Source organism: Lissotriton vulgaris, chromosome 4_1 (assembly GCF_964263255.1).
Source record: "Lissotriton vulgaris chromosome 4_1, aLisVul1.2, whole genome shotgun sequence".
Classification (NCBI taxonomy): Eukaryota; Metazoa; Chordata; class Amphibia; order Caudata; family Salamandridae; genus Lissotriton; species Lissotriton vulgaris.
This window is the reverse complement of record NC_141691.1, coordinates 182087569-182113973: the sequence shown is the minus strand read 5'-3', so window position 1 is coordinate 182113973 and position 26405 is coordinate 182087569.

Here is a 26405-nt window from a genome sequence, read left to right as displayed (position 1 = left end):
GTTATTAGGAAATCTTGCCTGTGGTTGTACCAAGCTCTTTTGAGGGCACATTTTACAATTGTTATGTGATATCTTCTTTCTAACAGTTACCCTTTCAATATACCTGCCTCCTTAAAATAATCACTTGTGTCAATACAGACTTTGAAATTAGCCATAGGGTAGACAATCACTAAGGGATTGTGGTTGGTAACTGTGATATTGCAAAAGGTTGTTCCTCTCTGTAGGTTTTCTTCATAAAGAAGTAAATCATTTGTCTTCATTATGTTGGATTGAGAGATCTAAGAACTGGATCTGTAGGTGATCACTGTGACACATGAAGTGTAAACAGGACTGAGTCTGATTAAGATATAAAACAAACTCATCTGACCCCATGGGTGAATCTTCCGATATGACAAAGAAGTCATCAATATAGTGTTTTCAGTATTTCATAGAAGACCTGTATTGATTGTGATTAGTCGACAGATTTATGTCCAAAGGCATCAACGTATAATATTTGCCTGCTTTGGTGCAAAAACCTCACCTATCCAAGTACTACCACCTTTTTAGTAATATTGGTTACCATATTTAAAGTAATTGGTTGTCAAAGCAATTATAGGAAGATCGATATTACACTTCGTGAGTACCTCATGGGGACTTGGGGGTAGTATCTACAGTTAGTTCAATGATGTATTCTACATTTACATTTACATTTACATGTGTGAGTGAGTACCTCATGGGGACTTGGGGGTAGTATCTATAGTTAGTTCAATGATGTATACTACATTTACATTTACATTTACATGTGTATTCTCTCTTGTTGCAGTACATTAGTGTATAAGGAGATAATATTGAAAGTGACTACTAGCTCCCTATTGGGTTAAAGGGCAACATCTCTGTCAGGTTCATCATGTGCAAGCCACCTTCTTTATGCCAATAACTCCCTACCCTCTCAAAGGTAACCATTGCCAGGGGGTGCAACTTGATGTCATTGTCATCACTGACTACCGCATGTAGAGTACCTATAATAATATGCTCTGGAGAAAGCAGCCAGTCCTCTGTAGTCATGCTGGCTCTTGCATCACTCAGAAAGTCAACCTTTTTCCCGCTGATGATTGACAAATGGTGTTACCTGACCATAGACGGAGTTAAGGTTGCCAGGGCTTCAACATCCACCCACAGAGACTAAGGTGTCTTCATTTCAGCCCCTGGTTATCCCTGGGCAGACTTCTATCCCGATTGCCAGACTTGAAATCACTTGGGACTGCCCACATGTGGGGGGTTTCTTCAAGCAGACTGTCTCCCTTGTTACATCTAGACAGTCCAGGCTACCCCAGCGTTCCCAGTGTCAAACATTTTCTTCATATGTACCATCTCTACTTGGCTTTGAAAAATGCATGGCACTCCCCATCTTGTGTAGACTTTTGGGGCACTTGTGAAAACTTATTTTTGCCCTTGTTGCTTCCATTTTCCTCATGAGAGGAGTTGAATCCTTTTCTTAGGATCACTCTAGTCAGACTGTTTGGACACCATAGTGCACTCACACATCACCAGCCTTATTGCAGTCAGGAAAGTTGAAAACCACTGGATGCTATTGTAACTTTAAATGACAATTACGTAAGATGTGCTCCTTAATGATCAGATAGCCCATCATTATTATTTGTTGTTGACCTCTGAGGCGGAAGCCGGAGGACTGTATTTTGCTCTATTTTAAAATTTACTTGTATTTTCCACTGCTTTTAAAAAAAATCGAACTCACCTGCATTGAAGCGCTTGCCAAACGCACCGAGCAGCCCTCCTGACATCCCCACACACAGCGGATCATAGCGCTGAGACAGGGAAACCCCTCTAACCACCATCGCGGCTGGAAGGCGTAGACACGCCCACAAGGAGGCCACGCCCACTTCTAGCACTACTTAAACGCTGATTGAAAGCGCTCCTCATTATTATTTGTTGTTGACCTCTGAGGCGGAAGCCGGAGGACTGTATTTTGCTCTGTTTTAAAATTTACTTGTATTTTTCACTGCTTTAAAAAAAAAATCGAACTCATCTGCATTTGAAGCGCTTGCCAAACGCGCGGAGCAGCCCTCCTGACATCCCCTGACACAGCGGATCATAGCGCTGAGACAGGGAAACCCCTCTAACCGCCATCGCGGCTCGAAGGCGTAGACACGCCCGCAACGAGGCCACGCCCACTTGTAGCACTACTTAAACGCTGATTGAAAGCGCTCCTCATTATTATTTGTTGTTGACCTCTGAGGCAGAAGCCGGAGGACTGTATTTTGCTCTGTTTTAAAATTTACTTGTATTTTTCACTGCTTTTAAAACAAATCGAACTCACCTGCATTGAAGCGCTTGCCAAACGCACCGAGCAGTCCTCCTGACATCCCCTGACACAGCGGATCATAGCGCTGAGACAGTGAAACCCTTCTAACCGCCATCGCGGCTCGAAGGCGTAGACACGCCCACAACTAGGCCACGCCCACTTCTAGCACTACTTAAACGCTGATTGAAAGCGCTCCTCATTATTATTTGTTGTTGACCTCTGAGGCGGAAGCCGGAGGACTGTATTTTGCTCTGTTTTAAAATTTACTTGTATTTTTCACTGCTTTTAAAAAAAATCAAACTCACCTGCATTTGAAGCGCTTGCCAAATGCGCCGAGCAGCCCTTCTAACATCCCCTGACACAGCGGATCATAGCGCTGAGACAGGGAAACCCCTCTAACCGCCATCGCGGCTCGAAGGCGTAGACACGCCCACAACGAGGCCACGCCCTCCTCCCTCGCCTCAAATGTGTCGGCCATACCAGCGCAGCGGACGAGCGCAGCAGACGAGCGCAGCGGGAGCGCCGTTTGCATGCCGAAGGCGCGCCTAAGGCAAGCCCGTCTGCGCCCGTCCGCGCTCGGCCGGGCTCAGGGCCAGAACCCATGCCGGACCCAGCTTCCCTTAGGGTAAGCTACTCGCGTCAGGACCTCCTCAGTCTCAGACCCACCAAAGACAGCGCGTTTAACTTTGTTCATGGTCTAGACGGACCATTTACCAACTGTACACTCTGCCGCCCAGTTCAGCTACAACTCCCCAGGCGACCCGGCATTCCTCCGGTGCTTAAACTGGCCGCTCTGAACTGCCGCTCACTCCCTATGCATGCGCTGCTCATTAACCACCTAATAGAAGACCACGAGCTCGACATTCTGTTCCTCTCTGAAACGTGGCTCACTGTCCACTCGGATTCAGACGTTGTGTTAGCCCTCCCTCCGGGATTCCTCATCCAGTCCCAACCTCGTCCATCAGGCAGAGGAGGTGGACTGGCCATCATCCATCGGGACTACTTCTCCTGTAGAACCAACGACGCTCATATCCTGGACTCTGAAAGCCTGTACTTCCCAATCCAGTTAGCGCCGACTAGCTCATTGTCAGGCCTCCTAGTTTATCGTCCCCCTGGCCATTCTGGCCCTTTTGCTAGCGCTCTCCTGGAGTACATAGCGTCTCAGGCCCACTCCACACCTAACTTCTCGATACTAGGAGACCTCAACATCCATTTCGATGACCCCTAGATACAGGGGCAGTCGACTTGATCTTAGAACTGGCTGCCTACGGTCTCCACCTCACCAACCCCGGAGCCACACACATTAAAGGCCACCTGCTTGACCCGGTGTTTACCAACATCCCCACCCTTCAAGCCAAAGAGCCCCTCCCCCTTCCGTGGACGGACCACTTCATGGTCCCTCTTCGCATGCCCGGAGCCTTCAAGAAACCCCACAAACCCACGACCTATACCAGGGACAGGGCATGGTCCAGACTCTCCACAGAGGAATGGGCCATAACCCTGAACTCTACTACCCCTACCTCTTCGGAAGATCCGGTCATCGCAGATAGGAAATTCAGGGAGTGGATCTCCACGTCACTGGACTCCATCCTCCCCATAAAAACCCGTGAGGACAAAAACGGGAAACTAGGATCAGCCCCATGGTACACCTCGGAACTCCGGACTCTCCGCAAAGACTGCAAAAAAGCAGAGCGACTATGGAGGAAAGACTGGCTGCACCCCAGCAAGGAAGCCTACCAGAGGTTGGTGAGAATGTACAAGTCAACTCTGAAGATCACTAAAGCCTCTCACTACGACACTAGAATAAAAAACTCCACCAACTCGGCAAGAGAATCCTTTCTCATCGCCAAAGAGCTCTTGAAAATACCAGCTCCCCCTCCTCCAACTCACCCCCTGCGGACAGAAGTGACGAACTGGCAACCTACTTCAACTCCAAAATCGCCTGTATCCTAGTCTCCCTCCCCCCTCCCTGCCTGCCGAACCTCATGGACAATGATGCATCTACCAATCTCACAGGAAACACTTTGTATCCTCAGCTTACCGCTTTCAGGGCAGTAACACTGGACGAAGTAGGCACAACCATGGCCAAAATGAAAAGCGGCTCCCCTCTGGATCCCGCCCCCATTAGATTCCTGAAAACAGTAGCCCCTGTCATCGTGCCCACGATCACGGAGCTGATAAACATCTCGCTCTCCCAAGGCTCTGTCCCCCCTAGCTGGAAGAGTGCAGTAGTCAAGGCACTTCTAAAAAAACCTCATCTGGACCCCGGCGACATGGCGAACTTCCGACCAATCTCACTCCTCCCGTGCGTCAGCAAAATGGCCGAGAAACTGGTCAATGGGCAACTGTCACAGTTTCTAGAATCGAACAACCTTCTGCGGCAGTCCCAAACTGGGTTCCGCCCGGGCCACGGCACAGATACCGCCCTTCTCGCTGTCATCGAGGAGGCTAGGTGCATTCTGGATTCAGGAGAGTCAGTGGCAGTGATCCTCCTGGACCTCAGCGCAGCCTTTGACATGGTTAACCACTGTGTCCTTCTACCTCGGCTGGCCGTGGCAGGGCTCGCAGGCCCCGCGCTCTCATGGATAGAATCCTTCCTTTCAGGGCGCTCGTTCCAGGTATGGGATGGCAACTCCCACTCTGCCTCCCTCCCCCTCTTGAGCGGAGTCCCCCAGGGGTCCTCATTAAGCCCCACTTTGTTTAATGCCTACATGGCCCCCCTCGAGGATGTCGTCGCCCCCTTCGGGATCAAGATAATGAGTTATGCGGACGACACGTAATTGGTCGTCTCTCTCTCACATCTTGCCAACCACCCAGACAATCTACCGAACTGCCTCCAGGAAATTCACCACTGGATGTGCGAGTCATCGCTCAAGCTAAACGGATCAAAGACAGAGGTCATGCTTTTGGGCAAGCAATGGACCTCCATCCCCCCATCGGTCTGGCCAGACGTTTTCGGGGAAGTACCCACCCCGAAACAAGAAATTAAGACCTTAGGAGTCTGGCTGGAACCCGAGCTGTCTTTGAAAACTCAAGCAGCCAAAACAGCAGGCATCTGTTTTGGTCTCATGCGCTCCATCCGCAGGATCCTCCCACTACTTCCGCCCCTATCTAGGAAACTCCTGGTCCAAGGTCTGATCCTTGCGCGGCTAGACTACAGTAACATGGTCTATCTGGGAGCTCCTGAAGCCACCATGGCGAAACTTCAGCGTACGCAAAACGCAGCTTCCCGGCTCCTTATGAATCTCCCCTCCAGAGTCTCAGCCAGACCAGCGATCAAGGCCCTCCACTGGCTCCCAATACGACAAAGGGTAGAATTTAAGGCCCTGTGCACCGCACACAAACTTCTCAATGGTCTTGGCCCTGCTATCCTGAGAGACCTGGTTACCCCATACAAGGCCCCCAGGTCCCTACGCTCGGACAATGAGCGTCTGGCCAATGTCCCTAGATTTAGGAAGGCACGCACCGGCGGCCGACGCTTTTCTGTAAAAGCGTCCTCAGGATGGAACTCACTTCTTCGCCCCCTGCGACTTGAACCCAGCCATCTCCTTTTCCGAAAAAAATTGAAAACGCTGCTGTTCCCAAAATAAGGTCCCCTGTCCCCTCTGGTCTCTACAATTGCTACAGCGCGGGGATGCCTCCGGGTCACCAGGCGCTCTATAAATCGCTAAATAATGAATAAATAATTTGTGACTGTATTGACTTTTACCCAATCCTCTTTGTGCTTTCAGTGAGCCAGCCCAGGATTATTCTGGTACTCTTCAGGTGTGAGGTCAAGCTCCTGTACAAGGGCATCCTTCATGTAAGTATAGAAGTCAGGTATGGCCTTTTCGAAAGTAAGGAGGGTATCCATTCGCTATGTTAGTACTAATCCCTACAATAAGTGTTTCCAGTGCTATTGAACCACCCTGAACATTCTTAAAACTCTTTTAAAGGAACTATGTGTCAAGGTCTTTCCCCTCCACAAAACTAGGCACAATAATCCTGAACAAACAAGGGGTGTGTGGCCCCCTACAGATTTCCTTTTCATTGCTGCCACCATCTTCACTGAACATCAAGCTCAACCTGGCCTTCTTTTCTTCTAAAGACAATGTTTCTTCTATTGCCAGTTTCTACTTTTCCCGAGCTATGGCTGCCTGTTTGGTGTGCAGCTCCCTTGCTGATTGCCTGTCAATGATCTCCAACTGGTGGATGGCCAGTTCAGAAGTGCTTACTCTGGTAGAGCCCACTCCACTTCCAATCCCTGGATGGTGTACACAAAAAAAGGTTGGGACTGTTGTCCCTTTTCCCTCATCTTCTGCCATTGCCTTTTCCTCACTAGGGATATGTTCCTCTTCCCAGGGCGTGAGGGCTTTCGAAAAATCCACCGTCTTGGCATTGTTAAAACCTGCCAATTATACACCAGATTGTGAATTATGCAGCATGTGCAGTAAATCTGTAATTCATTTCAATGTATGAGCGCCCATGTTTTGTCAAGGGTCATACTTCAAAACATATCTTCAAATTCGCCATATTGATTTAACTTCCATTTTCATCAACCACAACAACAAGGTTCTCAAGAGGTAAGGTAAGTCCGTGTAGTCTGGGTGTGTGTTGCATGGAGATGTTGTGATCTGCTCAGACACTTATATTGATACATTTCATTGATATCTTCAGGTTTCGATTGCCATCTGCTTCCAGCTTCTAATTTATCACATGAATACATTTTAGGATGTATATGCTTGGTTCAGTTCTGTGAAGCTCACATGTCAGTCACACATGGAACTCGTGATTTCTAAAGCATGCATTCAGGGATCAGATCACGTGAAATGCACCACGCTAAGCATTTTTTCAATAGTACAGAACACATTTTACACTGGTACTGGGCAATATTGCACCCATCTTGAGCATAGATCTGTACTGACCAACTGGCTCAAAAAGTAGGTTTTTCACCAGCCATTCATTTTTGCACTAATCGTATGTGCAAAATTGCCCAGCACCAGTGTTGTGTTCCCCACTCACTACCAGTACATTGTGATCTTTAAAAATTAGCTATATTTATTAGTATTTTTTCCTGCGCATTATAATAGATCAGGCCACTTTGTTTTAGGAAAGAAATGAGAAGTAATCTACACATTGACATTTATGGATCTTTGAACTGGATTCTTTCCGTTTGACAAAGATCCTCACTCTGTCATGCCGCATATGCTTACAATAGGAAGCATTTTCCAGCAGACTGTTGCGATATACAAAAGTTGAAAACGCTATTTAATAGGAAACGGGTAGTTCTTTGCTAGAAAGGAAATTGAAATTGATTCGTGTCAGCCTTTCATGCTCGAAAGTACAAAGGTTTCAATGGGCTCTTTCAGTGCCCTTATTGACTTCTGTAAATAGTGCTCCGCCTGGCTTCCTCAAGGACCAATGGCACAATCTGGAAATCAGCCCTGCTCAGTGTAACCTTTGTGAGCCCGGACTTTGTAAAAATGTCAGCAGAAGCGCTAATAAATAATCATGATTAGAGGCTTGGATGAAATGTCAAGTTACTTTAGGATGCCCTGAGATGTGGATAGTTGAACTGTAGAAACTCTGCACTTTTGTAAAACACATAAAAAAGGGTAGTGAAATATATAATTCAAAAGCAAAACCGAATACAGTTTCAAACGTGAGAATTAAGGTTTTCCGGTGCTTTGCTTGTACCAGCAGCCTACTTTCCATTCTTTGGTTTCAGCTATGCTGCACATAGGTGTATGTAAATATAATCAGGATATATGTAGTCTCTTCACAAAAAATGTTTTCATAAATTCTAGAAATGAAGGTTACAAAACAGATTGCTAAAATAAAAAAAGTAAAAAACATTAAAAATTAAAATGTGCCCCTCCTAAATGCACTGAGTACCATCATTATGGCATCACAAACGCCATAAAAATATCCCTGATGACAATGCAATGGATATCAACAATTGCATCACTTATTACATCATATGTGGCATCATAAATGGCATCACTGATTGAAAAAGATGCAAGGTACCGAAAATAGAAGAAGTTATTTAATACATCCATTTTTTGTACCTTCTATTCTCCATAGATTCCATTTGTAGTGGTGTGCCATTCTCATACTTTATGTACATATATGTCCTGTTTTTTACATATCTGCTCATTTAGTACACCAGGATTTTTCTTTTTTGGTCACCGGGGTTTTGCATATTTTACTATCAGTGAGCCTGACTACTTGAGTCTACTTTCACAATAATTGGACTGAGGGTTACCATTAGTGTCCAGCTTTTTTAGATAAGGCCACTGTGGATTAGCTAGAGTAAGGGGCACTGGGCTGGTTACAAAAGCACACACGTACACAAGTGTGTGGGCTGTGTGTCTAAGTCTACCATCCTGGCAAGCCTGGTAATTGCACACTGGTAGCCTGCCACAGAAGGGACTCTGCAAGGATAAGTGCTGACTTGGGGTAAGACTATTATTGACTATTATTAGTGGGTATTCATCGATAGGTCAGTACTAAACCGGGCTTACTGGAAAATGTGTAGTGCTTTCACTGTATTTTATATGGTATTTTATGTGTGTGTATGTGTGAGTGTGTGTGTGTGTATATGTATATATATATATATACATAGAGAGAGAGTCTTAAGTGAGGCATGGAAAAAAGCGAAGAGTAGAGACAGAACCGATCTAATTAAAGATACACCACAGAATAGAACTGTCTTGAATACCAATCTCAGGCTCATTACCAATTTTTCTAATGCTGCAAAGAGCTTGAAGAAAATATTCTTTTCAAATTGGAAAATTCTTAAATCCGACCCTATCATCGGCCGTGATATACCTGCACAACCATCCATAACCTTCCGTAAGACAAGATCACTTAAAGATCTATTGGTACCAAGCCACTTGGCACCCGTTAGCAGAGGCATTCAGGGCCTAAAGGGTTTCTATCGCTGCAACAAATGCAAGGCTTGTGCTGATAGTAAAAAAGTCACCAGCTACCAGGTACCAGGCAAAAGTGAGCCAGTAGTGATTAAAAAATTAATGAACTGTTTGACACCCTATGTTGTATAATGTCTGTGTTGCCCGTGTGGCCTCAGATACATAGGGAGCACTAAACATCAAGCTAAGATTCGTATCCTGGAACATCAAAGAGCGATATAGAATAACAACAGTAATTACCCAGTAGCGCGTCACTTTCATATACACCATAATAGCAACCGCAAACTTCTGAGTTATTTCTGTCTAGACCATGTAGCTGTAGACTCCAGGGGAGGAGATCGAGAAAAACGCCTCAGGAGATTGGAGTCTTGCTACATTATTGATTTGGCCACAAAAACTCCTTTGGGTCTTAATATGGGAGAGGAGTTGACGGTACACCTGTAAATACTGTATAGATTGTATTAATCATTTGATATTTCTTTTCATTTGCTTCACCTTGGGAATTCAGAGCTCTGGAGATGAACTAAGAGAAGTTTTCTCTCTAATTGACATTGATCTTTGTACATATTAGCTCATATATATCTGTATATATCACCTTTTAGTCGGCGTAGGGTAGCACCAGTTAGATCACAGTGAGATTGAATTGTGTATGATAGCCTATCCTTTGGATAAATTATTTGATTCGCCCATCTGAGGGCTTCAACAGTTTTTTACCTGGTATAAGGGGATACAGCAACCACAAGCATTTGATTTATGTATTTTCACAATCAATTTTCATGCATTGTTTGGTTTCCCGTAATTTGTATAATATTTATCCATGCTACACAGTTATCATTTATTGCAAGTTTGAATATATCTGTAAATAATGTTTACCCTAACTCTGCGATGACCAAGTGCAAAAGTCGATATTTGTTTACCGTTTTGAGCCAGTGAAAGTGCCTGATGCTAACATGGTGTCCTGGCGAGACCATTCCCGCGAGATCTGGTGAAGCAATGTGTTTATATTGTGCAGCGTTATGGCGGCCAACTGTAACTGACGAAGGCGTACTGCTGAAGCGCGTCTGAACCTCACTACTTGTGTGCAATAAATCCATTCTGGATTTGACCCCTGCGAGTGCAGTTTCTTTGTTCGTGTGCAAACGTGTATATATATATATATCATCCAAAGGTGCCCCGGATCATGAGAACGCCACTCCACAAGGATAGGAAACATTCCTTTTATTATTGCACTAAATCACAACCCCAGTTCATTTTAAAGCTTCCCAATGCATTTCATTGCCTCGTGCAATTTCTTCAGGGGAAATGGGGAGACATAACCAAAACCCGGCACAGTACTTCAAACAATTTTATAGTTTTGTGCTTTTTCCCATAATGCACGATTTTTCAGTTGCAAACTGTTTCCTGGATTCAGAAGTACTAATTCAATCCCTTTTCACTCGGGTCCGGTTTTGCAGTCTATAATGTTTTTAACCCATATTTCTTACTGTTCATAGTCCTCCAGTGGATTCCAAGGCTGCTTTCATGTTTGTTTTCAGCAATCCTTAGCGCAAGCAGGCTGCTCCATTAACAGCCTGTTAGACCTGGCTTTTCAGGCGGTGCATTCTCTGTGGCTCGGAGCCTGCCACATACATGACATAAAACCATTGAAATTCCCACGTTATAGTTAGTTGGACTCACTATAGCGTGCGCGCCTGCAATGCACTGCTGATGACGTCACATATTACATCACTCATGACATGGTCAGTGACATCACTCATTTCTCCAAATGATGAAAGACCCCACCTTTCTTCCTTATTCTGACTTTGTCCTTTGACTGAGGAAGACCTGTTTTGAAATCGTTGAGGTATATTTTGTACTTTGAAATGGGTACAGTATCAGCATCAGCTGGAGCATCTGCACCACCACCACCACCAAGAGGACCACCACAACATCACATTGGTGGTCAAGAAGAAGAGGAGGAGGAGGAAGAGGAGGAGGGGACGAGGAGGAGGTGGCTGGAAGAACACAATACCCCATACCAACCCAAGCCACACATTGTACAGGAATTTTATTCCATCCCTGAGGGAAAAAAGAAAGTGAATGCGGCAAAGGTGACTTGCTTTATCTGTGACATGGAACTCTCAAGGGGTAACCCAAATAAAAAATATTCATTTGGGAACAATACCATGATAAGGCACATGCAGCGCAAGCATCCTAACAACTATGCTGCCGCAGAGATGAGAGAACTGGCCAGCAACCCTCCCCAATCTACAACCAGCACCTCCAAACGAAAACAACCCATTCCATCGGGACCAGAGACAAGGGAGACAATCCCTTGCATTCAACCACAACTTGGAGAATTTAGGGTCACCTGTATTTATTGTGGTAAGACCATCTCCTATGGTGAACTGAGCATAAAGCTCATCCTCCTTGCTGGTGACAACCACAATTGCCCCAAAAAACCCAAATTTTTTCCTGATTATTTTTTGCTCCTGTTGAGCCATTTTCAATTCCCTGTTTTTTGTTTCTCCCCATAAAAATAACCAAAATAAAATACAAAATAGTTCATAAAAGCCAAAAAAAGTACAAAATGTTCAAAAAAGATTAAAAAATATATAAAACAACAAAAAGAAAAAAAAAAGCAGTTTTTTTAGAACTACCTCCAATTTCTAAAAAAACGCATATAATATGCGACATCATCAGCAGTGGATTGCGGCCGCGCGATTTATAGTTAGTACAAATAACTATAACGGGGGAATCTCAATGGTTTTATATGAGTGAAATGTCCAGCTAACTATAACACCCCTGAAACCTTTTTTTTTATTCAATTAATTTCTAAAGCTTTTTAAATGATAATTCCTAACTATAACCTGCCTGAAACCTATGGTTTTTTCAGTGAATTTCGAAGGTTTTTTAAATGAAAATTTGCAAATATATTTATTGTTGTTTTTGATCAAATATTGTTTAACTACATTTTTTAAATCTTTTATTTTTAGATATGTTATTTTTTAAATTACATTTCACATATTTTGTATTAATTTTTTTACATAAAAAGGTATTATTTGTATCATTTTATATTGTTTATAATATAATTACATATATATTTTTTTACCTTTTTCTTGAAGTCGCACCCCCAAATCACACCCTACTCGTATACTGCGCAAAACGTGTTCGCCATTTTAGGATCGCTGTCTAGGGGCCGCGTAGTGTGTGCAATGGATATGACTTTTCCAACGCGGTTGCTATGCGACTTGAGTGCGACTTCTGGTGCACAAGCGAGATGTACGTACACCGCAACGTTGGGGACGCCCGGTAGCGCGTGACGTCATAAGCATATCGGTCGTGTTGAATGCCCGACTCCCGCGAGTGAAAAACGTATTTATTTAATATAAATATTAGTACAAGAGATTAATTAGGTTATTATAAAAATAATGTTCTTTATCTTTCCTAAAAAGTACATCACTTTTTTTTGGGATTTCGTGAAGTCGCGCTGGGTGCGTGCATGGTGCGAGCACGGTGCGAGCTGAGTGCACGCATCCTACGCGCATACTACACGCACCCCATTTGATCTAAAAAAAAGAGAATTGATTGGTTCATTACAGTTCCTATTGAAACTATTGAACGACCCCACCCATTTCAATCACTCTTCTTAGAACTTTTCTTAGGGAAAGACCTCTTGAGAAGATCTGCTGCTCTTTCTTTTTTGGAGAAGAGATTCATTTAAAGATACCATGGCTGCTAATCCACCATCATCCTCTGATTCAGAGAACTCATCAGAGCAAGAATTTGTGCCTGAACCTCCACCAAAGGAAAAATATACCAGCATTGTCTGGAACTTTTTCACCTTTCCACCAGGCTTAAAAAAGGTGAATGCAACAAAAGTTACTTGCCGCATATGCAAGGAAGTGCTTTCAAGGGGAGACCCCAACAAAAAGTACTCCTGCGGAACTGCAAGTATGCGGAAGCATTTGCAATCCAAGCATCCGGTCAACTTTGCAAGGGAGGAGTTAAGGAGATTGAGAGAGGCTCCTCCTGCTTTATCAGAAGGCCCGAGTAACAGTGGAGCAACACCAACAGGCTCTACCTCACAGCCTGATATTCGTCCCCAATTTGGGAAACTAAGAATGTCATTTGTAAAATGCAGACGCTTGATTGCATATGAGGAGCAGTCTGTGGATCTGGTGCATCGAGCTGTTGACCACCACCATTGTTAGTTTTCTTTTCTCCTTTCCTCTCAGTTTTTAGTTCTCTTTTCCCAGTTCCCGGGGTCCACCTACTTCTGCACGCCACAAGGAACTAGGTTTGTCATATATATCAGATTTTATTAAAGTTAATCCCCTTCTTCTATGGCATAAGGTATGGTCCACAGAGGAGACCGGTTTTAATAGAGATATAATTAAGGATTGCCTTAATCTCCAGGGTGTTACAAAGATCTCATGGATTAATTATGTAAAGAAATTTTTTTATGACATTGGTTACCCATTATATTTTGATTCCCCAAGCTGCCTAGAAACTGTATCAAGGAAGAAGTTGAAAGAAATGTGTTTACTGTTTTTAGAAAACAAATTTTGGCTGATAGAGACATGTAAGACCTCAGTCATGGAAAACCATTTGATGCTCCAAGGCCAGGGGATTCAGCCATAATTAATACAGACGCAAAGTTGTTATTCACATATGCTACTTACACGCTTTCGTGGGAGAACTTTTTTTAGACTGGTTACATTTCCAGAGGTAAACTCTTGGTCTAAAAATTTATCATTATGTCCATGTGAAGTATTTCTGTTCAATCAATGTTACACTGCCTACTTTTCTGTAAATTTTATGACTTGCCAAGGAGAAGATTTTTAATTTCTATTTTGAGAAAGTGGGGCTTTAGGCAATGTAGAACAGCACTTCTGAGTCTACAAATGCTGGAGGATGACTTGATTATGTTTCTTATGTTGTCTTTTTTAAAAGCTATAGTCAGATATATGATTACAATGAATTGATCTATAACAATCCGTCTGAGTTAGTGTAAAATTCTTATGTATCTAAAGTGAGCTGCTTTTTTTATAGTACTATCATGGCTTATGGTAATGTTTCACTACTTTTTAATGGTACATTTTTTATAATATGATCTGTTTTTTATAGTGCTTTTATGGTTTTTTAATCAAAATCGAATAAAGCAGTTTTGACTTGACTTGACTAGTTTTTTCCCAGTTCACATTTTTCCCCTGTTTAAAAAAAAAAAAGAAAATCCTTCAAAAAAACAAAAAAAAATGCAAAACAACATAAAGAAAAAATACATATTTTCAGAACTAACTACTCTGGTTAAAGAAAGAGCTAAACAAGTATGCTAGTGTGTGAAAGTTTAGATGAATGTATGAATGTATGTGTAGTACATAATTGACTGTAAAAATAAATTTGTGATGTGTGTTGAATGCATAACTGTAGAATTATGAGAAAGAGCTGCAGCATGACATTGTAAACTGTTTAACTACAGCGTGCTGTGGTACTTCCGAAGCACAAGAATGTAACATATATACATAAATATATTGCAACTCTGTGCTTCCCTCTGAACAGATGCACAAACTGCAGCCATGTAGTGACACAGGAACCCTTGCACCATGGTGCAAGGATGTCTGTGTCATGCGGGGATTGTTTTTGTGCAGGAAGGGACTGATTCCTGCACAAAAACAATCAGTAAAGGCATTTTTCTCCTTCAATATATGCTATGCATTACAGCATATATTGAAAGTGAAAAAATGAGGAAAAGTGAAAACAATTTTCTCTTTGTGCTTTGCTACATCAATAGGAAGATGGTGTAGTATTCACAAACATGTTCAGATTTATGATTTCTGATACATCTGGAGATGTGTCTTGTTATGTGAGTGTTCTGTGCAAACGCGTACAGCAAAACCTATAGAACACCTTTTTAACGCAAAGTACTGTACATGATGAGATTATATTTACATAGAAAAGAAAAGGTATACAGAATGCCTTTTCCTCACCTCATAAATAAGAAAGAGAGTTATAGGCTAGGCGAAATGTACATTTCTTTACTGATAACTGAGAACAAGATACATTTACAACTTCTTACGTTTTAGGGAACTCATAGGACATGTTTATATATTACTGAAGGGAAGGGATGCAACCTAATATGACATTTGGAAAAACACTGAATGATGTGGTTTAAGTTAAAAAGTTTCATTTCATTTAAATCTGAAATTATCAAGACCTACAAAACAACCATATCAGTCTATTCTGTACTATACCATGTGTCTTGCAGACAGGTGTTCTGAAGCTGTCCCCTATTTTATATCTGTTTGCATTGCAATTTTCTAGCACAAATCTAGTCCATTCATGTTCCTTTTCTTCAACTGTGCATTTTAAGACTTACTAAAACTTACCTCAACAGTAATACACGTAAAAAACGGTACACATTTTATTCACTTGTTTTTTATAATGTAAATGGTGCTAAAAATTATATCTTAAATTTAAGAACTATAAAAAAAGAAAAAATAGTTATAACATGTAATAATACATTTTTAACAGCACATTATTTTACAAAGTCATTTCTTTACCTTTTTTGCTGTTTTGAGAATATATTGAATTTCACTAGAAATAGTGATTTCAATTGTACTCATCACATAACAGCGGGCAAAAAAAAAACCAATCAATTAGATTGTTTAAAAAAAAACCAATAAATAATCTATAGTAAATACTAGATAATACAAATCACACATATATAAAATGATTACTGTTAAGAAAATGTTATAACTTAAATTTATAAACACAATAAATGATGCCAGTTAAAATTATACACCGTGACAATGTGCAACAAAAAGTCCATAATTCAAAGAAATACATTTCATTGGGGCCAAATTTATTGCAGTCATTTCTACATGACTTGTCCAATGTTAATGGTGTTAAATACTATTAATAAATTCCTCAGAGACTGAATTATCTTCCTAAAACTTTGGTTTTAAAAATATTAGGTAGGAATTTGGTACTTCATAAGGCAAACGTTGTTTGAAAACCAACTCAGCATCATTACAAAGGCTCCAACCTTTCTCACTTTTTAAATAGGTAGTGTAATGTCCAGATGTTGTTGAAGGACCATCATGAAAAATAATTGCTACTGCTACAAATGTCCTTCCTGATATTGATAGTTGAGTAGCTACAAAATGTGTTATTAAAGTGTCCAATTTTCTTCCATCAGCTGTACAACGTTGTATCATTGAAATTATATTTTTTCCATATCTTTGTACAAATAATGTTGATAACATTTCTGATTTGCATTGGCTACACTCCATGTTTTTTTTTTGCAGCTTTAACTAATTTACTGAAAGACACTGGTTTATAGTCCCGTAATGTTAAATATAGAAATCTTTCAGTATTTATATTAGTGCTACATGTATACATACAGTTTTCACATTGATTGTATTGATGCATTCATTTATAACAAAGGCCAAAAATATTCTCTATGTCTACACCTTCATTTTCCGATACAGTAAGCATATACATTAGAAATTCCTGAGCATCTTGTTGGATATTTTGTGTAAATTGTGTAGAACTAGAACATACATCCAAAAGATTATGAACATCAGAAACGCTTTGTATTTTATTTTTATCAGTTCTCAATTTTTCATGAACAGAATACAACAAGGAACAAAATCTTTTTTCCCGATTCTCCATAATTTGCTGTTGCAAACCTTCAAGAAAAAAAACAACATTGACCACTAATTTAGCATATCAGTTGACACCAGAACTATTTTCAAACTGATAACCAACAATCTCTTCAACAATCTCCTTTTTCTTTTTGCTTGCAATTACAACATTATCTTTTTCCCCTTCTCTACACCTTCAGTACAGATATTCTCATACCTTCTTTTTCCACCAAGCACACACTTTTCAAATACAGGATATTGACCTACATTAGGTGCATATGTTCTTCTTAACCTATTATACTCTTTGACACAGTTGGCATCTGCAGTAACCTTTGTATCATCAAAATCAATCAAAAACAAATCAGATAATGTTCTGACTCGCGACAAAGCAACTTATGCCATACCTTATTTAAACACAGTATTTCCAATATTCACCAAAGAACTGTCATTACTTAAATCTTGAGATTTATGAATAGTCACTGCATATGCAAGAGAAACTGGAAACTGTTTTCAACGGACATATAAATCTTTAACAAGCAAAAAAGGAACAGAACAACAACCAATTTGTTTAACTTCTTCAATCTGATCAAATTTAATCTTTAAGAATTCAATACCATCTTTATTTTGATAAATTACAAAATCCACAACTTTGCCCATTGCTCCTTTAACTATACCTTTTTCTACGTCCAAATTACGCCTTAAAATGACTCAACAGTTTCTACTTGCATATAGATTCTTTTCTAAACCAGCAGTTTTAGATATTGATTTTTCTAAAGAATCCAATTTTGTCCTAACTTTTTCGGTCAAAATAATAGTGATTCCTTCATGCTCTATTTTATCAATGGCTTCCATTTTTATTATTTCTTCATTTTCCAGTTTCAAAAGTTGTACATTGAATATAGAACACTCACGCAGTGTTGGCATTAAGCAGATTACAGATTTCTTTTAAGCAATTTCCATGTATATTTTCTCTGGAACTATATCTTTATTTAAAAACAAATATGAAAGTCATCGACTCTGCAAAGTTTGTTTGCCATAATCAGTCAGTAGTCCAATTCCTATATCTTGGAGAATAGTTCCATAATCAACATCATTTGCCTTCCCGCATATTTGTAATGAGTTCTTTTTATTCAAAATATGACCAAATGTTCACGTTTCCAACACTACCCAGAGACTTTCTGGTGTCTTCATGCGCAAGTGTTTTAAATATTGGTTGTCCTTTTACAGGAGTCAGTTGCAGTAGATCTCCAAAAACTATGACGTGTTTTTCTCCAAATAACACATCGTACTCTGTTTTAAGAATTTGCTGCATTCTTAAATGCACAAAGGCAAGCATTAAGTTTGATGCCATGCTTACCTCATCAATAATGAGAAGTTTCCTTTTCTTCAAGACTCTTGATACTTTACAACAAGCTTCTCCAGATAGCTTGTGGTATTCTAATTTGTTTTCATGCTCTACTGGTAGCATTAGTAAACGATGCAAAGTAATTTCTTTAATGTTGTGTGCTGCCAACCCAGTTGGAGCAGTGACAACACAAGACAAATGCGAATCAGTTGTTTTCTATAGATAACTTGTAATTACTTTGATTAAAAAACGTTTTCCTATTCCAGCTTGTCCACTCACATACATTCGGATAGGTTGAAATGACGAGCATGAGCACGCTTTCTTTTCATGAAGTAATTCATGGTCAATCTGTTGTCTCACTTGCTCATATATTTGTTTTTACTTAATGTTTAGTTGTTCTTCCAAGTTTGCTAAGATTGTTACATCTTCTTGAGCTTGATGCATTGCTGTTTCAACCTCATTCATGGCAACTGCTGCTTCATTTTCAACAATTGGTTGTTCTAGTGGATCAGCGCAGCAGAACTTTGACAGTCTTGAGAACTGTCTCTAGCAATCTCAGCTGCAATTGTAGCTTCTTGATCAATTTCATTGTTCAACATTTTCACATAATTTGCAAAAGCACTGCATTGTATGCTATCTTTGCAAGCATTAAAGGAATCTTCATAGCTCTGGAAATCTCCAAGTATTTCCAGTTCTGAACGCCATGGTTTGAATAGTTGTAAAAGGGCAAATAGTAAAAATCCCTTTTTTCAGCAGTGTCGCAACTCACCTTCCCATGATTAATCACATTTCTTTTCGTTTGTTTCATCAAACATCTTTTGGAACCAATAACTCCATATTTTCCATCATTGATGTTCTCTTTAGTATTCCGTTTAAAAGTGTAGTTTTGCAGCACTTCATAGAGACACATGTTCTCAAGACGATGACTTCTGTTTGGGTAATATGTGTCCAACATATTTGTTTAAAAAATCTGGATTTTCTGGATTTTCTGCTGCTAAATATTCAATTTTATGTACAGATTTCACTACTCGATTTTGCATTGCTGCTAGACCTAGACTCACATAAATGATTCTTGTAGATTTGGAGTATAGTCTTGCAGATGATAACCGATCTGAGCATTCATATGCTTCAATTTCTCGATGCGATAACATCTTCAAACTGAAACTGTATAATGTCTTACTTACAGTCTTCTCGTGAGAAATCTCATCCCACATTTCTTTTAATTCAGTCTTTTCTGATTTTGTAATTTAAGATGTTACATATCGAGCAACTGCAATGGAATTTTCCGCAACACATTGAATATCCATGTTAGTATTCCACATGGACAAAATAACTGGGTTGTAGACATTTATGTATTTTGACTCTTCATTTCTTCTTAAGTTGTAGGTATTTTTTGAAGACTTTCTTGTGATAGTATGTCGCAAAGATGACATAAAACTGTTAACTCTTCCTTTTGATATAACAGGAAGTGGAAATCCAAAATGACATTTGGTGTAGAACTTTCCTTAGATTTGTACTTTCGGCGATAGTATTTTCCACATCGGTGGCTTTGAAATCGTAACACTTGTGCTCTTAAGTTGTGTTCTTCTGTGCTTTTAGGTACAGCACATGTTGCATATTGTTCAATAAAACTCAAAACAGTATCATCCGCATCTATTCCAAATTTGGGAATGTCCTTAATCCATAACAGCATATGTATATGAGGAGCACTTCTTGCTTGATACTCTTTTCTCCAAAAGAAATCCATAACTTCTCCAAGAGGAGGATTTTTTATTGCAGATAAAATACATCATAGTCTCAAATCTATGATTTAAATACCTGCACACATTAACAGGATCGAAAGAGCACAATTCTCCTGGTTTATTGAATTCAATATTTTTTGTATTAGAATTTGCCTCTCGAAGAAATTCTAGTAAATCATCCCAGGAGTACTCAGCAAAGCTTAGGGTAAGGAACCATGTTGGAGTTCCTAAGTTCCGTAGCATACATTTCAGTTCTCCATGACGACGGTACCAATATTCATTAGTACCACGCTGATATGCCATCAAATTAATGAGCAGGGATTCTAGATGATCACCTCTTGGTGCACATTATCCATAAAACTTTTGCAGATACATTTTGCAGATGTTTTTCAGTTTTTAGAATATGATTGTCCAAAAAAAAGAAAAGAAAAGATGAAATATATAAGGGATACATTGTCGAAATCTTTGGATCTTCTGCATATAATCTTGTTGTCCGATATTCAGATGCAGGAATCTGCACAGGTCATTCATCATATCGTCCTCCTTTTCCAGTTGGGAACAATGGTGGAAAACAATGAGCTTCCAAGCTCTCTTCCCATACACTCATGGGAGTTCCTTTTGCTTTTTTCATTTGGAATAAATTAATAGTGTTCCCCATCACTTCTTTTGAATGAAGTGGATGCACACTGTAATGTTCATAGATTTCTTCACATCTTAACATATCCACTTTTTCAATTTGTCCACTTGATGTTTCAGTATCTTCTGTTAAAACTATTTCTTCTACTCCTATATAAACATTCTTATAATGTGTATTGTTTTTTATCAAATACAATTTTGACGTTTGCTCTTTCCTAACATCCACTAACTCCTGCCAGATTTTCTTATTCCTAGTCGGCACACCATTAACAAAAATAATTAGTAATTCACTTTCTACACTCTCTACACCAATAGTTTCAATATTTTTCTTTAAATCTAACGGTAAATACACAACTCTTCCTTTTAATCCTCTTTGTAAATCTGAAGGAGGCAATTTACCTGTTTTAGGATCAATGCGAACAATAGCCTGAAACAGGTGAACACATTGAATGAGAATAGACTCATAGGTGTTTAAATCTATTAGTTCTGGAGGAATAGAAACCAACTCTAGATTATTATGAACAGCTCTAGCGGGCATTTTATTCTCATCTAATTTGTTATAACAATATTTACAAATACGCTGATCAGAACCCAAATCAAAACAATTCTCTACCAACAAATAAGTTGCAAATTCTTTCCATTTATCAATATTTTCTTTTTAACTTTTTGAACACAGATCAACACTCCTAGTCTGATTTTTGTAGTGAGTTCGGCGACAACAAATACAAGCAAAATTTGACCTTTCACCTGAAATCACGTTAAACTTGGTAATTTTATTTTCAAAATGTTTTGTACAACTATGTTCAACATTCTCTCCAACATTTTCTTCTATTAATGTCTGAGTTTCTTTACTCTCTTGTTCAGGACCAAAATAACAAAACTCAATGTCATCACAAACCTTTTTCACATCTGATACTGACCCACGCAAAAAAGCACTGTTCAACTCATTTAACTTTAGTGCTGGACTTTTTTGCATAATACAATCTTCTCACTAACTTCCCCATTTAAACGCACGGAAAACTGAAATAACGCTTTTGAAGGAAGCAGTCACCTGCTGGTCTCCTAGATAGTCGCCGGAAGAATTGGGCTCGGGCCCTAATCCAGTAGTTAAAAAACTGGGGTCCTAATATATAGCAAACTCAACCTTGATGAGCACATAGCTAAAACAAAATGAGCGTGCTTTCATGCACTAAGACTGCTTCGCAAAGTCTTTCACTTCCTTCCCACCTCCACCAGTATAACTCTGGTTCATGCCTTAGTACTCAGTCGCCTAGATTTCAGTAATGCCTTGCTGATCTCTGCCAAATAATCTTCCCTTAACAGCTTACAGCTTGCTAGAACACAGCAGCCTGCCTGGTAACCAGTGCACCATATAGAACCCCAATACTGCCCTTGCCACGCAAGCTTCACAGGTTACCCATCCGCAAAAGAATCCAATTGTAAATCTGCTGTTTCATGTTCAAAAGCCTTAACCAGCTGGGTCCTTTATATCTGGCTAACAAACTGACCAGACACACATCATCGCGCACCCTCCGCTCCAATGGGAAAGGTCTTCTTGTCATCCCACGCATCAAGCAAACAAGATTGGGCGGCAAATCATTCTCCTATCTAGCCCCTCAAATCTGGAACCAGCTTCCACTAGACATACGCCTCTGCACCAACTATCTGATCTTTAGGAAGCAAACTCAAAACCTCACTCTTTTAACTCCCACTGCCTCACCTGTATGCGTTCTCAGTGCGGAAATACCCCATGTGGGGTGATTCAGGCGCTTTACAAATGACATAAATAAATAAATAAATAAATAAATGCCAACATCCTGAAATGGTGAAAACACGTTGACATACTTTCCTAGACAGACAAGCCAAAGAATGACCATGCAAACCACTATATTTTCTCACTCTGCAAGGGTCTAGACTTTGCTTCATCTTTTGTTTAACACTTTTTTTACAATATGCATGTAAGGAATTCCATAATTTGTCAATAGATTCTTGTTGTACACTACAAATATAACTACAATCCCAAGTGTACACCGGGCTTTAGGACGTCTCCTAGGACTTCATCAGCTATCACTTCTTCTGCATTTCTAGGAACCATTTGCTCTTTCCCAATTGGACAACCATTTCTTACCTCAAAAGCTCAACCAGTGGTGTCAACTGCATGCAACAAATCATTGCTCTGTAATTAACTCTCTTCATTAAAAAAAGGCTCAGGACTTGAAGAGTGTTTCCATTCCCCTCAAAAAATATCACAAAAATTACTTCGGTTAAATACTCTTTTCCTCTTACTTTTGGCCTTCATTAAATGGATTGGTTTATCTACTGATCATATTCTGTTTATTACTAAAATAAAGAGTTTCCCCTTTACTTCAAAATCCTTTTCAACAATGGATTCAATATGCTTCTTCTTTTTATAAAATGTTTTTCTCTTTCTGTATTTCTTTGCATGTTTCAATAAAATTATGGACTACTCTGTTGTAAAATATTTTTTGCGCAATTCTTTATATTGATTTTCTCTTTTTTTACTATAAGATGTATCCTTTGTTTTTTCATTGCCTTTATTTTCCTTTACTATTGTTTGCACTTTTTTATGCTTAGAACATTTTCACTGCTTTCCACATTTGCATTTTTTTTCTAAATCTAGTAATATTTTTTCTGAAGTCTTTTGTGGTCTTACCAGAAGTTTTTCTCTTTTTAGCCACATTATGTTGGTCTTCCAATAATTGTGGTTGAGTTTTTTTCAAGTAAGGGCCTTTTTTCTGACCTTTTCTTCTTCTTTGTTTTTTCCGGCATGATAACTTTATTTTAAGGATGATAAAGAGTATCTGTAAAAAACATACATAAATAAGTATTTATCAACAACTTAAATAAATTATACATTTGGAAAGGGGCGACCACTCGGTCCCCCCGAACGTATGGATGAGTGCCTCGATCCCCCCGGGAAGCCATTTTTGGGCGGGAGGCGCGTCTCGGCTGGTATGCCCGAAGCGGCGTAGCCGGGGCGCGCCTTTTCCCGCCCTAGAGTGGGCTGGCCTAGACACCGACGCAGCCAGCCACGCCCCCGGGGCGGGCAGGGGCGGGTTTTCGCCCGCCCTGAAGACGGATAAAAGAAGGCGCAAGACCAGAAGACGTCCTCTTGTTCTTGTGCTCCGAAGCTGCACCTCCTCGCTACACGTGAGCTCGGGACGGAACGAAGAGCCAATTTTGAGCGTTTTGATCTTTTTCTTTGTCTTTCAGAGACTTCGTCGGAGAGATGCCCAAGAAAGGCCCAAAGAGAATGACGACCGAGCAGATGGTTCGGGCCCTTTTTAAGGATATGTCCGACATAAAGAAGCGGCTGGCGGAGCGAGATGGGGAGGAGGGATCGGGCCAACCACCGGCTGGAGGGAGACCTAAGAGATCGAAAAGGGTTCCAGCTGGGGGGGACGCCCCGGCTCCCTCTGCCCCGCTCGAGGCGCCGACCCCAGTACCGATCGAGGGGAATCCAATCCCCGTTGTCGTCACCCCGACACCTAAGGAAGACATGCCCCCCGAGCTGGCAGCACAGCTAGCGGCATGGTTGGGGGATAGCAGTGATGGCGCCACGGCTGCTGAGGCACAGGCGCTGATCAAAAAACTTCGCGAGAAGAAGGAGGCAGCTAGAGTGGCCGCACCGTTGGCAGGGATAGACAAGCCGCAAGCGGCAGAAGCTGCGTCCGGTTCAGGTAAGCGGCCATTGCCGATTGCACGGGACGAGTCAGCACCCTCTCGTAGAGAGAGATTGGGACAGCATGTGCCTTTAGCCATAAAGGAAAAGATCTGGGCAGGGGAATACGTGAATATTTTTTCCTTGCTTGTTGATCATTACGATGTGGAGCATGTAAAAAGTCAGAAGGACCTAATGCATCCGAGTGTTTGGCGCGCAAAAATGGCCGCCTTTAAGGTAAATGAGAACATTGGGAACTGGGGCAATGCCTGGGGTATTTTTACGTCGATTTTGGGGGAACGTAGGCCTGAGTTGCTTCCTGAGTTTCCCGTTTACCAATCACGAATTATGGGTTACTCGACGGCGTATCAAGGTAACCATTGGTTTTGTTATGATAATCTGTTCAGGAAGGAAAAAGAACATAACAAGGGTTTGACCTGGGATTGTTACGATTCTTTAACGTGGGATAAAATGAAAGAATCGGGAATATTACGAATGCCATTGGTCGGGAGCAATGTTGTTGATTACTCCCGCCAAAATGTGGGGTCGCCCTTTCGACCAAGTACGAGCACCGACGACCAGTCGAGGCCCGCAGGTAATAACGGGAGAAAGGGTTTCTGTTATAACTTCAACAAAGGGAAATGTACCAGGCCTCCGGGGTCCTGTAAATTTAAACACGAATGTAGTACGTGTGGGTCATCCCATCCTGAGTCAGCGTGCAGAGCCAGAACGGGTGAGAATGGGGGCAAGGGAGGCGCCAAACAGGTCTAATTTAGTCCGAGGGGCGCCTCTACCGACCCCGATTGATACCTTGGCAATGATCCCCTGGCTCAGTGATTACCCGGATCGTGCGTCTGCCGGGGTGCTGCGGAACGGTTTTACACATGGTTTCCGCATCCCGGTAGGGGACTTTCAGGGTGTAGGGATTTGCAAGAATCAGCTTTCTGTTTTACAACATTCATCTGTGGTGCAGGAAAAAATTCAGAAAGAGGTTAGCCGGGGACGGGTCGCTGGCCCGTTTAGTGTACCCCCGGTACCGGATTTTGTTTGTTCTCCGTTAGGGGTGGTCCCCAAGAAGGACCCAGGTGAGTTTCGTCTCATCCATAATCTGTCTGCGCCACACGGCCTTTCGGTGAACGACGCAATTGATCCTGAAGTTTGTTCGGTGCGATACGCATCGTTTGATGAGGCAGTAGCCATCTTGAATCGCCTGGGGCCCGGGACGTTGATGGCGAAATCCGATATCGAGTCAGCGTTCCGGTTGCTCCCGGTACACCCAGACGACCAGCGTCTTTTGGGATTCGGGTTCCAGGGATCATTTTACATGGATAAGTGTATGCTCTATATCATGTGCCTATTTTGAGCAATTCAGTACTTTCCTGCAATGGGTGTTTACTAAAAAGACGGGTTTTCGAAATGTGATGCACTACCTTGACGATTTTTTGTTCCTTGGCCCCGCCGGAAATCCCGAATGTGCCCAGGCCTTAAGCGAATTCTGTGGGTTGATGGGTCATTTTGGTGTGCCGTTGGCACCGGGTAAAACTATGGGTCCCACGACTTGCCTCGAGTTTTTGGGGATCGAGTTGGACTCAAGGGAGGGGTGTTTCCGTTTACCGGCTAGCAAAGTGTTACAATTCGGGTCAGCCCTCCGAGTATGTTTGAACACACCCAAGGTTACACTGCATCAGTTGCAACAATTAGTGGGGAAGTTGAATTTTGCCTTAAGAGTAATCCCAATGGCTCGCCCTTTTTCCCGCTCCATTGCCCAAGCGATGATCGGCCTGAAGGAGGGTCATCATCGCACGAGGTTATCGGCTGAGGTCCGCCAGGACATGCGGATATGGTTAGCATTCCTGGCGGACTTCAATGGCCGAGTCGTCTGGAACAAGCCAGCCGTGTCCTCGGAAGAGCTTGGGCTATGGACGGATTCAGCAGGAAGCATAGGGTTTGGCGCCATCTTCGGCACGAGCTGGTCTGCTCAAAGATGGCCCCTATGGTGGCACGAGAAGGGGCTAACGAGTAATATCGCTTTCCTTGAATTATTTCCCATTCTCGTTGCCCTGAGAACCTGGCCAGAAGGTTTCAGGGATCATTCTGTAGTCTTTTGGTCCGACAATATGACCGTGGTAGAGTGCATCAACAGTCAGTCAGCCCATTGT